At 31.1% G+C, this 13,858-nt stretch overlaps 1 long non-coding RNA gene and 1 pseudogene across 1 annotated transcript; one reads left to right on the top strand and one right to left on the bottom strand.

The window, feature by feature from the left end:
• Window positions 1–3,771: 3,771 nt before the first annotated feature.
• LOC129896449 (SNW/SKI-interacting protein-like) lies at window positions 3,772–5,136 on the top strand (annotated as a pseudogene).
• A 405-nt stretch (window positions 5,137–5,541) lies between these two features.
• LOC129895576 (uncharacterized) lies at window positions 5,542–7,865 on the bottom strand. The gene is made up of 3 exons (XR_008767805.1): window positions 6,494–7,865; window positions 6,147–6,317; window positions 5,542–5,907 (listed from the first exon to the last, which is right to left on the bottom strand). It is a non-coding gene; the product is annotated as an uncharacterized LOC129895576 (long non-coding RNA).
• Window positions 7,866–13,858: the final 5,993 nt, after the last annotated feature.

Genomic DNA, 13,858 nt, shown 5'->3' with positions numbered 1-13,858 from the left:
GAATTGGCAATTTTTTTTGGGGAGATTTGTATCCGGCATGTCCAATAAACTAACACAAATTTCACTAGTTTATAGCTAACTATCTCTTTTTTCGTGAGTTTACAATATTACGAATCCTACCATAATTCGCACCTCAAATACATATATTTGGCGCGTCCAGAACATGTATCCGGCATGTCCATACACATGATTCTCGAATATATCTTAGCCATATACATATAATTAAGTGCATCTAAACAAGAAATGTAACTGAAACACATCAATAAAGGAGAAAATTACGTGTGTCACAACTTTGAAGTATCTACTGAATCAGAACTCCTAAAAAAAATTCAAAAAAATCCAAATTCTTCCAAAAAAATTTAGAGATTCAACGTACTCTATATTTCTTCTTCCCAAAAATTCTTCTCCAATATTTTTTAATACGTCTCGTAAATTTCTATTATATCTTCTTTAATAACAGTTAAGTAATAGTTTTAAATTGTTAATCCAATGTTTTTACGTTAGACGTACCATTCCTTGACATTTTTACTGTTATATCATACCATTCCTTGACATTTTTACTGTTATATCATACCATTCCTTGTATCATGGGAATTTAGCAATACATAGTTTTCTATGCTAAAATTTTTATACCGCATACGCAAAGAACATCTACGTGCATACTATAACTAGAACTCATGGTCGATGGACAACAAAAGTCATTTTTCAAAAAGAAATTGTTAAGTGCGGACAAAAATTCAAGAGTATCCCTTATGATGTGCTATTTCTGCAAAAAAGAATTCGAACAAAAACTATATCAAAAGAACGAATACATAACATTATTATCCAGATATTTGACCACATTTATATAACCGTGTATTCTAAAATTATTTCTATTCGATTAAGGTAAACTCATAAGGTTTGATATTACCATTTGAGTAAGGAAAATGTTCATCAACACACGTCCAATAATGTCATGATTCTGTTTGGTAAAACCTCAGGAATATTATCATCAAGTTAATTGATGTATGATATGTGTTGAAATATATACACGTATCACATAAATTGTAAAGCTTAATATATATTTTACTTCATTAAACCACTTAATTACCATAAGCTGCATTGATTGAGTGTAAACACACCATATTGGAAAGATTACACAAATTCCTTAGTGTTAAAAACTAATTACATTTTATTCCTATTCTTTTTCAAATTACAAAAATCTCTTAAATTTAGTGAAATCTGAATACATCCCAAAACGTCCTGATACATCACGTAAAATGATGTATCCCACCAATATATTATGTAAAGTGATGTATCTGACGTCCTGATACATCACGAAAAATGATATATCCGACTGATACATCGCATAAAGTGATGTATTCAACCGATACATTGCGTAAAGTGATATATCCGACGTCCTGATACATCACGAAAAGTGATGTATCCTATCGATACATCACGTAAAGTGATGTATACAAGAATAGAAGAGAGTAAGGATTTTGTAATTTTTTTAAATGGTAGAAAATTTTAAAGAATATGATAAAATAAATTGTGTATTTAGGTAACTTTTTCACCCTTCTATTTCATACAATTTGATTCAGACATGGATGTGGGCCCAAATTCATGCTCTCTTTAGAGAAAGATGCTTAATTTAAGCTCAAGAGGCCCACTCATGTGGATTGGTTCAACATGGGAAATCATAAATCCATAGAGTTGTCCTGGTCCATCTCAATTGCACATCATGGGGTGCGGGCCTATGGGATACATCTCAAAAATTCCCAATCCAATTGCTTAGTTTGGTAGTATTAGTATTAGTTGTTAATCACTACACCAATTTTGACAAGTAGATTGATTGATTTATCCCCAACCATTCCTTCCGGGTATTAAACCAATGGGGTGTGCTATATTTAGACGGTTTAAATGGGTCGAACTAATAAATGCGTTTATAGTCTGTTTAAAATTTTCTTGAATTACGATTAGTGGGTCAAATAAATCTAAGCAGTAAATCATAATCTAACCTGCTCAACTCTAAATTGATTATTATTTAATTACTTTTTGTATTGGTCAATCGGGCTATATATGCACCCTAATTAGTCTTAAATTTTATAGATAGGTTAACTTGACCGTATATATACTATGAATTAGGCAAGTGGAACAAGCCGAGCTAAATGTGAAACCTTAACAAGAAGCCTTCTTATTTATAGAGATTGATACAAAAATTTAAAGTTTATGAGTTGCCATGATTTTTCGTTTGGCAATGAACTGCTGACCCTACTGGTTTCTGATGATTGTTCACTGTATTGAGGGCATCACAAATACTTCTCTATCAACTCATTTAGATGCGTTCATTGTGTAAAATTGACGAATCTATTCTTCTAAAACCTCTCAATATTGTGCAACTCTCTCTTATATACCGACTTGTTACTTGTACACCAGTCAAATTGATGAATACTAGGAGATGGTTCTTTTGATGGACATGTTTGTAGCTGTGAAGTAACATATTGATCTTGAGTTGTTGAGCATCACCATTCACCAGCCACAAATGACCTAGATGCTACTAAACCAGATAACTTTGATAAGTGGAGTGTATCGGAACCAACAAAACCAACACACTAGAGATTGGGATGTTATTCATTCATATTAAGTTTACATGATGACCCATATTAGACCTGGTACTAATGATTGTGTAATAAAAAAGTCAATATATTGTATATGCTAACAGATCACAATCGAATCTCTTGTTTATTGGCTTTAAGAATTGCTGAATCGAAGTGTTTCCTATCTCAGAAAGAATTCCTCATACAGATTTTACGGCAAGATATTGTATAGCAAATGAAAAGTCTAACTTCAAAAATTAACTAAGATTATTTATGCTACCGCTGGTTTCACAACCTAATATATGTACACATTATATATTTGATAAATTTTGAGTTTTATTTATAGAACCATATAATTCAATGTAGTATTTGAAACATCGACCATGGTACTCGGCGACATGTACAGTCACTTCAAGATGGGTAAGAAAGAGATGTTTATGTAATAAATTGATTAACCGCTACAAACAAAACACATTCTAAACAATAGGTTTATTAAATTCGATATCTATGATGATGAAAAGTAACATTTATTTATAATAATTCTAAATAACAACTCTTTTATTTTGAAACGGTCACAGCAACATCCTTTGCTGCTCCTTCCAAGATCGCTCCTTACTTATCTTATTCTGTCTCTCTCGAGTTCGCTCCGCACGTATTTTCTTTCTCACCCGACATTGCTCCGAATGAGTCTTCTCTCCCTCCAACTCTTTCTTTTGCTTGACTAAGGTCACTACATTGGATTTCTTTTGCGCAACCTTTTCATCCCCAAAATCACCCAGCAGATCTATTGGTGGTGCCATGATTGTGAGAATGTTGTTATGATTGTGAGAATGTTGTGAGAATTGTGAGAATGTTGTTAGTATGATATATTTATAGTAAAAAAAAAAAGGTGCAAGAAACCTAATCCTAAAAAGACAAGGATTGTAATTAAGAAATATTTTTTAAAAAAGAAAGGTAATCTGAATCCTAAAGTAATTAGGACGCAGGTAATTGGTGGTTGAATCCAAGTCGAATATGGAAAGGTTTAGCCGCGTCATTGTTTGTGTAAATTTAAGTTATTCCAACATGACCATCAAACCATTCATTCCTCTGTACTATTCTTTTAGTCGATTTGTTTAGCACCCATCAATTTGTGCTTTCGTTATTCTCTTAATCATGGATATAACAACGACAACAACCCGAGAGACTAATCATGGATATAACAACGACAACAACCCGAGAGACTAAGGAAGCCCTTGAGAAGATTATAAATGTGCTAAGAAATCATGTTCCCTCACATTCTCAAAAGTGTATTAAGTACGAGCCAAATAATTCCCAAGAGAGAATTATTAAGATGTTGAACATGCCGGTGGACCCTATCGATCCACCCAAGTTCAAGCACAAGAAGGACCCTAGGGCCTCTGGTTCCCCACCTATGCCCCTTATGCATTCTCCTCCTCGTCCCGTCACTGTGAAGGACCAACAGGATTGGAAGATTCCCCGTTGTACGTCAAACTGGAAGAACCCCAAAGGTTACACAATCCCACTTGATAGGACAATATTGCCTTTGATGGCAGAGAACTTCAGGAGGTCCACGTCAATGATAATTTAGCAAAATTTTCGGAGGCTCTATATGTTGCAGAAGAGAAAGCCAGAGAAGCAGTTGCAATGCGGTTAAAAATTCAGAAAGAGATTATGTTGAAACACAAAGAAAATAAAGATATGGAACTTCAGGAGGTGGCCTCCAAGGCAAGATCTGATCAGAAAAATGCTGCATGCCCCATGAATGATATGAATTATGAGCGTGAGAAAGAAGATATATGAGGAACGACGCAGTGAGAGGAGATTGGAGGCAACAATGGGTGGTAAGAAGAAGAGAAAGATCATCAGAGATAGAGACCGCGATATCAATGAAAAGTTGGCTCTTGGGATGGCTTCTACATCAAGAGGAGGCGAGGTCATGATGTATGACCATAGATTGTTCAACCAGGAGAAAGAGGTGGCTTCTGGATTTGCCCCTACTGATGATGCCTACAACATCTATGATAAAGGCCTATTTACTGCTCCTCATCAGCCTGCGCTTTCTATTTTATACAGACCAAAGAAAGATGGGATTCTGATATGTATGGAGGAGGTGCTGATGAGAAGACAGATCGTAGCTTTAAGCCTGACAAAACATTTGTTGGAACATCTGAGATACATGGTCCAAGAGATACACCTGTGAAATTTGAAGCTGATCCATTTGGTTTGAACCAGAATGTGAGGAAGCTGGTTGGGACCAACATGATGGTTCAACATACAGCAAATAAAAACACCTTGAGAATTTGTTTAGTATGATTGATGAGCATGTGTTGTAATGCCACACATGTGTATTAACAATGCTCAGTGCAAAATTTGCATACTGTATCCTGGTGCAGCATAATTGTCCTTCAGAAGCAAATGTAGCTCTGGACTTGCTGTTAATTCTCTCAAAATGTGTACAAATGGCCAAGCAATCCTATCACATCACATGATGTTTCCTTTATTTCCTTTGCGGAATCTATATTATTATTGACTGCTAACTTTAATTTTGCAATCTTTATGTGTAATTTCTGTTTTCTTGATTGCAAAAACTATTCTGCTTTCTTATCTCTCTCTTTACTCAACCAATTAACTTGTCTTAGTATCATCTTCTATTACCACTGAATACCATTGTCCGGTTTTTGCCCCATTTGTTGAATCTTCAATCGACTCTTGTTTAATACATGGAGGCATCCAAATGAACTGGAAGGAGACTCTTTCGCAATGAGAGTTTATAAGTAAGTTGAAATAAAAAGAGGGTGAAAGTAATGTATCGCATAACACAAGGAATTATCTGAAAAACTAATAATGGATGAACCAAATATCATATAAGCTTAATCCTATGTTGTGGAAAAGGAAAATAATACCAAAATACTGATGACCATGCTTGGTTATATGTTCAGATTATTTCTTTCTTGAAAAAGTTTACACTCAGACACTTCATTACCTCGTTACGGAATGATTCAGTAGTGCAATAAAAATTGAGCAAAAGGACAGATCTGAATCTCCACATATGTTGATAATAAGACAAAAATAGGGGGAGTGCATTCATTCCAGAATTCCATATACAACTCAAAACGCAAGTAATACTATGAATGAGACGATCTGAGAAAGTAGGTTAAGCCCATTTAAAATTAAAAGTGGTAATCCGTTCAATTAGAGACTTTGATTTCAGCCAAGTGCACAAATGAGACGTGCCGCCTTCCTCAGCTGCGCCTTTGTGATCAGTGACTTCTTTTAGCCTTCTGTTTTGCTTCTTTGTGTATGCTGCTGTCATCTCATGGAAAACCTGTATTCCAAACGGATGAAAATGTCAGATATAAATACTGTGCAGAAAGCACCTAAGAGTATATATGGCCTAGTGACCACTGAAGTGGGATGAGAATCATAAAGTCCTAGATTCAAACCCGATACAAAAACTATTTACGTCTTTCATCTCATCTATCGAGGGTCATAAAAATAAGAATACCAAGTCGTTTGAAAGAGCACTTGGACACTGTTGTTATGGAATATAATGTATGTTTATACCTGGAGAATTTTGCTATCAACGCCATGCACTATGGACATTATCTTGGGCTGAGCAAACATCATATCATCGACCAATGACTCAAGAGGCATCATGTGATTCTCAATGTATAGATCCAGCTTTCGAGTAGGTGGAAGCAGAATTGCTCTTGGAGCTTCATAAATAAGAATACTCTGCATATTTTTGCATAACGGAAACCATGTTAACTAGACAAGTTGCACAATTCAAGTAATTAAAGCTATTGAAGTCACTAAAGGGAGAAAACAATTCCACAGTATGAATCCTAATTCCTAGGAAAAGCAGAACTAGCTAGCTAGTGAAAGAGAAAAGTAATATAAAAAAAAATTACCTCCTCGCAATGAAATATTAATGTCAGGCCGTTAGAATAGTTGAACTTTTGAACGAAGCTTAGAACATTCTTGAACCATCTTGTGTCTACATCTCCGAAGTTGTAAGAATCAAATGGCTGCAGATAAAAATCGAGTCTGCCTTGTTTCCAGGTTAGAAAGATTCATACTTGTGTTGTGATTGAGAAGGGCATTTTGGGACCCTCAAAATAGAATGCCATCAGATTTGGAGCCAGCGTGTTCACTTTCTCCAAATTCCGCCAATGCCACAATCTGAATTTCTTAAGTTTTTCACCCACAACTTTTATATGTTTCATTACATGGTATCCTTCGAGTTCCTTCAAGGGCTGGAAACATGGATAACTGATACTCAAACTGCGGTCGGTCATGGTGGTAGCTTCCAAGTGGAGATAGTCTAAAGTTTTATGACCATCTAAAATATCAATTGTGCATGGCAACAATTCTGGTTCACGTGTGGTGGGGTATTCTTCCAAAGGCACACCAACATATGTGAATTTCTTAAGATTTGGAGCCGAAATTTCTATCTTCTCGAGTTTTTTACACCTCGATAGCTCCAATTTCTCCAGATTTACTAGCCTCGAAATATGCAAATTCTTGAAACCCATGCAACGACTTAATTTTTAAGTCGTTGTTGGTGGTGGTGCTATTATCAATTCCAAAGTTGCACCCGCTTAGGTATAATCTAGTCAGCGTCTTTGCAGCATAAATAGAATCAGGTATGCTGTAGTAGTTTGAACCGAACCAAGCTGCATCAATTTCTAGAAATTTGACGTTGAGTTTAATTGCCAATTCCAACCAACGATCCACATGACTGTGACAAGGCAATCCCCGAGGATGAAGCTGTTGGAGGCAGAGCGTTTCAATTCTCAGCTTTTGCTCGACATAGGGCCGCAAGGAATCATCAACGAGTTTAACAAAATCCTCCAAATTTCTGAAGAAACTATAGTGGCAGAATTTAAGGATCGTATCAGGTCGGCTTCTCCAAATTAAATTCCATGTCTTAGACAAGACACAAGTTCGAGCTTCTTCTTTGAGCCCGTCTGAACGAACCTAACCTAAGATGTCATGAATTAAGTGTACAAGCAACTCTGATATTCTATCTTCTCCAACAACTATTTCTGCCATAATTTAAAGAACAACTTGAACTCGGATAACTGGCCGCTTTACGTTACCATCTTACAGGAACCAAAAGGTTTGTATAGTCAACCAGTTCCCTACAACTACAACACCCCATTCCTTGTTGGAGTTGGTCACATCACATCTAGGGTTACGGATTAAATGCAGAAGAAGAGGGACAGCCATACCACAACAAAGTGATACGGGTCTGCTTTTAGGCCCAATACAAAATTACATTCAGCCGAGACTTTTTTTTTTTTTTTTTGCACGGGCTATTTGTCTTTAATTTTTGCTCTCAAATGTGATTTGACATTTAAATAGTTTTCCTATTACTTATTTAATGAAAATTTGTATGTCAAAAGTATGTTTATCTATTACCTAATTTTTCTTAACATAAGTTTAGAGATCATTTTCCTTGACGACATAAATTCCGTAGAAATTAAGTTATTTGACATAAGTTGTGACGTGTCTATTTTGCTTGGCATAAGTTTAAAAAAATTTGCATTTGCTCGACATAAAATTTGTAGGAAATAAGTTAAAAAGAACTTCTGAGTTCTAAACTTAATCTTTTGTTTATCCCAACATAAATTTTATAGGAATTAAGTTCTAACTTTTATGATATAACTCGTGGATATGGAATTGAGCTTTTACCTCGATCGGCATAAGTTCTCTAGAAGTGACATAATTTGTTATACCTTTGAAGACATAATTTGTGCTATATTATGATACAAAAATATACTATCAAGCTAACTTTTTTTTGTGGCAGGGATATTTCAGTAAATAATAATAATAATTAAAAAATACAAATTTAAGAAACAAAAGTTAGATTGTCGGAAAAGAGACAGGGCCCAAGACACTTGTTGACGCGCAGGCTGGCCATAAATGACTTGAACTGACAAATGACTAAAATGTCATTTATTTTATATGATTATCAATTAAATAAAAAAATTATTTTATGGATCACTCCTTATGTCTTCGACAATTGGTGGAGTGACAACTAATTTTGATACGTTGGAAAATATTATTTCATGAACTCGATTTTCATTTCATCCGAAAAAGTCATTTTTTTCTCAATAACGTCTCTATCATTTACTCTAATAGTGTTTCATTAGATAGAAACTGATTTGATAAAATACCGATAGCTCTCTGATAGAATTTTAAAATGGAATGATCCATTAGATAATGAATTATTGGTTCTTCGCCATTATTGACAATTGATCAACAATTTGAAGTGTTTTTCTCGCGTATTCTTGATAAAACAACATATATAGAGAGAGAGAGATATGCAGGAAGATCCATTTGAAAAGTAAAAAGCCCCTTTGATATCTCTTCATTTGCAAATAATTCTCAATGTAAAAACATAGAGCCAAGAAATGATCTTTAAATAGAAAAAAAGAGTGATTCTGTAGGATCCCAAATTAATTGGCTTATTAAAAAAAATCTTATTCTTTGAAAAATCTATCTCGTGTATGATTTTTCATAGTTCTATTTAACAAAAATTCCTAATCATTCTCTTGAAATTCATCCTCTTCAAAAAAAATGATCTGCTTGCCCTAAAATATCCCAAACGGGGACATATAGACTACCCTCTTACAAGTTCATAAGCCCAATTTCCATAGAGGCCTTATTTATATATCTGATTTGTCTTCATATTTTTCCGTTAGAATATTTTTTGCACAAAATAAGGTAGACAACTTTGTTGCTTTACTTGTTAGCAAAGTTAGTTAAATTGGGGTTTAAAAGTAGGAGTGGTTATTAAAATCAGTTCGAATATATTCATGGGTAATAAAAACTGTATTAATATAAATGACAAATATAAATTATTATATTTTCAGTTAGCTTCAATACTTTCTATAATACCATATCCATATAGTAACAAATTAACATTTATTTATACCATGCTACCACTCATCCTTAGAACCAATCTTCATCGAATCTATATATAATAATAAAGTTGAATATGAAAATGACGACGTGGTGCTCTCTGAGGGCTTCAATCCTATTTATTTTTTTGTGAATTTTTTGGCCATTTTTTTAAATTTTAAAATATAAAAAAATTCATAAAATATTTAAGATAGTCATATTTAATATATATATATATCTTAATTTCTTCTTTTACTATTTTTCCCTAAATTTCATCATTAATGATATTCATATCATTTCCTTATATCACTTCTTTTCCTTCCTTTCTTTGTTTTTTTGTTTAATTTACTCAGTTCAAGAAATTTATATCTCTATATAATATAAAGGTGTTTTTTAAAACTCTTTTGTTAATTTTCTTTCCTAAATCACATCACTAATGATATTTATAACATTTCCTTAAATCATTTTCTTTGGTCTTTTTTACTTCTTTTTTTATTTATTCAATTCAAGAAATTTATATCTCTATCTAATATAAAGGTAATTCTTTTATCTTCTTTATTTATTTTTAAAGTTTCACCTCCATAACTTATATCTATTAAAATTCTATCTTAATAATATAATTAATTTCATGACTTTTAAGTTTTCATACTCATAACTCCCAACTATTTAATTAAAAAAATTATGATGCTTTATGATATTTCTCTATTTTTATCAATATAAATTTACAAGTTTTTTGTTTCATGAAATTCCAATTCAAGATTATTTTTTTATATTTCATTGTTCTTTGTAGTATTATTCTATTATCAAATTCATGTTTTAACTTGATACAATGAAGAGGACTCTTGAATGTTGATTAATTTGTCAAAGAGTGTGTCAGAGCTCCAAAAAATGGGCACTTATTTTGTAGTCTTAGTTTAATCTATTTTCTCATGATAAAGTCTCAAGGAAGATATGTGTGTTTGTATTTTCTCCATGTAACTTCTTTAATTTGAATTTTTATTAGTGAAGCCTGTATTTTTGTTTAGACGCAAATTAGTTATTATAACTTTGTGTGTAATAATAATAACTACTAACCAAGGTTCAATAATACTATTGTACAAAATACTATTTATGTTTTCTTTAAAGATTTCTCTATTTTGTCCCTATAAATTCATAATTTTTTAATTTTATGAAATCCCTACTCAAAATTATCCTTTTTGTTTCATATTTGAACTCGTGTTTTCCTTATATTATTATTGTAGTAAAGCATGATTCAACGAAAAGGGCTCTTATATGTTGATCAGTTAGTCAGAGAGTGTGTTGACAAGATCTCAAAAATTATGCATTAATTCATCATTATTATTTTCATCTATTTTCTTATGATTGAGATCCTAATGCAGGTATGTGTGTTGTGTTCTTTCAATGTAATTTCTTAAGTTTGGATGGTATGTGCATTTTGTTTGTACCTTCATTAGACAAAAAATAATTATTTTAGTGTCAGTAATATGCTAATTACTACCAAGGTTCAAACAATACTATTGATAGATTAAAAAAATGAATATATATTAAATATTGAAATACGAACTTTTTATGATATTTATTGCGGTATGAAGAACCATTTATGTTTTATTTAAAGATTTGTTCTTTTTTTATATTTATTTAAAAAATAGTAAAAGAATTAATAATAATAGGTATATATTGTACACCGATTTTATATTTCTTTTTTCATCTATTTTCTTTTGATTAAGATTCTAAGGAAACAGCCATCCTATCTTGGTAGAAGCGAGGTCTGTGTACAATTTACCCTCCCCAGACCCCACGTTGTGGAATTTCACAGGATTGTTGTTGTTGTTGTAAGATTCCAAGGAAAATACATTTTTCTTACTATCAAAAATTACTGGCAAGTAGAATAGAGGAAGGAAAATAGGGAAAGAAGAAAAAAATAATTGATAAAATATAGAGAAACTTACATAAATAGTTATAGTCGTGGAGTTATTGAATTTGAATAGCTATAAGTATCTAATTTACCATAAATGGCTATAGTTTATATCAGATTTTCACTATATTATAATATAATTTTATTTTATTTTAATTTATACAGTAATACATTCTTAAATGTACTACAGTAAATAAGTTTAAAATTTGGTACAATAATTGACATTCGTTTATTCACTCCCCAAAAACTCTCAAGTTCCCATTATTAAATTAATAACTATTAATTACCTATTTTAAGAGGCATGTACGAATGGATTGTTAACACATGTGTTGTTATATTTTGTCTACATTGTTCTTCTCCGACAGTGGTAATGATATGCAGTGAATTTTCTTTTCGTTGTATTTGATTTACGTATTATAATTTTGAATTAAAGTATTTATTTGGTACGTATTATAATACAAATATATTTGAATATTTTTTCTTGGATATCACATGTGATACATTATATCTTGTTTATGAGGATTGTCCAATGTGTAAGATTTTGTGATTAATAACAGGGGTATTATGTACGAAGAAATATGTCATACTTTTATCTTGTTTTGATATATTAATACATTAAGGGTTACATGTATACTTTGATATAACAAAACATCAACTAGTTCAAATGCTTGTATTCATTTGAAATATAAGTATTCTTAATGATAATGGATTTGAATATCAAGAGCATACACATATACTTTGTATTGTTGTATTCTTAAGAGCAATGTATTTTTAATTGTGCATCATGATTTAGATGGAAATCTGAATAATAATAAATAAAAAAAAACTAGGAATAATGAAAGAGAATACTTCTAAGATTGTAAAAAAATTTAGGAACCGTGCACATGACTTGGGTAATGTCTAGTAATTGATTAGGAGTGTGGTGATTGATTAGTAGTGCATTTATTGCTTTGGGTATTAACTATTTGTTTAATTATGTATAAAATTTAAAAAATTATTTAAGTATAATTAACTTTGTTATTTAACATTTAACTATATTCATTAATATAATAAACGTAAAATATAACTATTTATATTAACTAAGTATTGATGTTTGCTATATTCTGTAGATTATCCTAACAAGTACTACAATAAAGGATAGAGACAAAATTAAAAATATGAATATTTATTTAGATAATAATAATAAATAAAGATAAAACAACAAAAATGAGTGGATAAAATCGATATCTTTCTTTGGCTAATAATCCTATTTATCTAAAAAACATTTTACTATAATTCTATTTAATTATTTTTTATTTATTTTTAATTATTATTATTATATAAAAAAATGTGTTAATTACTATCCCTGCATTCATTTATATTCTTTATTGTAAAAATTTAAATGTCTCAAAATGTACTATTTTACTTATTCCTATTTTTTGGGCAAAATTTAAAAGACTAAATATTTACTAATTTGACCTTTCATTTCCTCCATGAAGAATAAAAATATCTTAAAATAATTGATAGTCATGATATTATTTAGGTATTCATATTGTAGTCCTACAAATAAAAACATTGAAAGACCATGTAGAAATGATCACATTAGAGTTATTATTGACACCCAATTTTGACTATTCACAACGCAAATTAGCTATCGAGTTTCTTTAAATTTAGAACATTTTTGAAATATTTAGTTTTTATAAAAATTAAATATTTTCATCTTTTCCTAACTATTTTTGTCTTTTAATATAATTTTAGGATAATATACATATTTGTATATAATTATATCCTTAATTACTACTTATGTGATTATTCAAAAATCATCTCAAAAAAGATTTTATTTTTAACTAAATGTTATGTTAATTAGGTTAGTTTAATTATAGTTTGTATTTTTAAATTAATTGGTTTATGACAAAAAAAATGCACTTCTCCCACATCGAAAATCCATGAAAGAGTTACAAATTTTTCTTATTTGGCTAGGATTTTTGACTCTTGTCCCCAGCCTAAAAATTGTGAAAATTTCTAGCTTTCAATATATATTTTTTCTTTGAGGAAAATAGGAGATTGAAGTCGAAATTTAGGCTAAGAATATAGTTCTTATAACGTCGAACCCACAAAACTTCGAGTCTAAATTTTCAATTTTATTTTTTATGGATTGGTGTTCCGTCAAGCTCTTGGGTGGTGGTTAAGTCGTCTTCCGCTTGTCATCTTCAGTCTCGCTGCCCAAAAAGAGGTAAAATCTCTTCTCAGCTTTATTTTATTTAATTATTTCATGTTTTATATTTAGTTGATTCGTAATTTTGTTTTTTTAGTTAGTATGTATTAAGAATAATTAGATTAATGATAGAAATTTGTTATAGTTAGCATTAGTTAGGATTAATTAGCTAGCATATTTTAGGATTATTTTATGAAAGTTCTTAGTTTTGTTCATTATTTTTTCAAGTAGTTTTCTTTGACAATATAGATTTTTATG

This window comes from Solanum dulcamara, chromosome 7 (assembly GCF_947179165.1).
Source record: "Solanum dulcamara chromosome 7, daSolDulc1.2, whole genome shotgun sequence".
NCBI lineage: Eukaryota > Viridiplantae > Streptophyta > Magnoliopsida > Solanales > Solanaceae > Solanum > Solanum dulcamara.
Note: the sequence above shows the minus strand (reverse complement) of the source record. Positions and strands in the feature narration are given on the sequence as shown.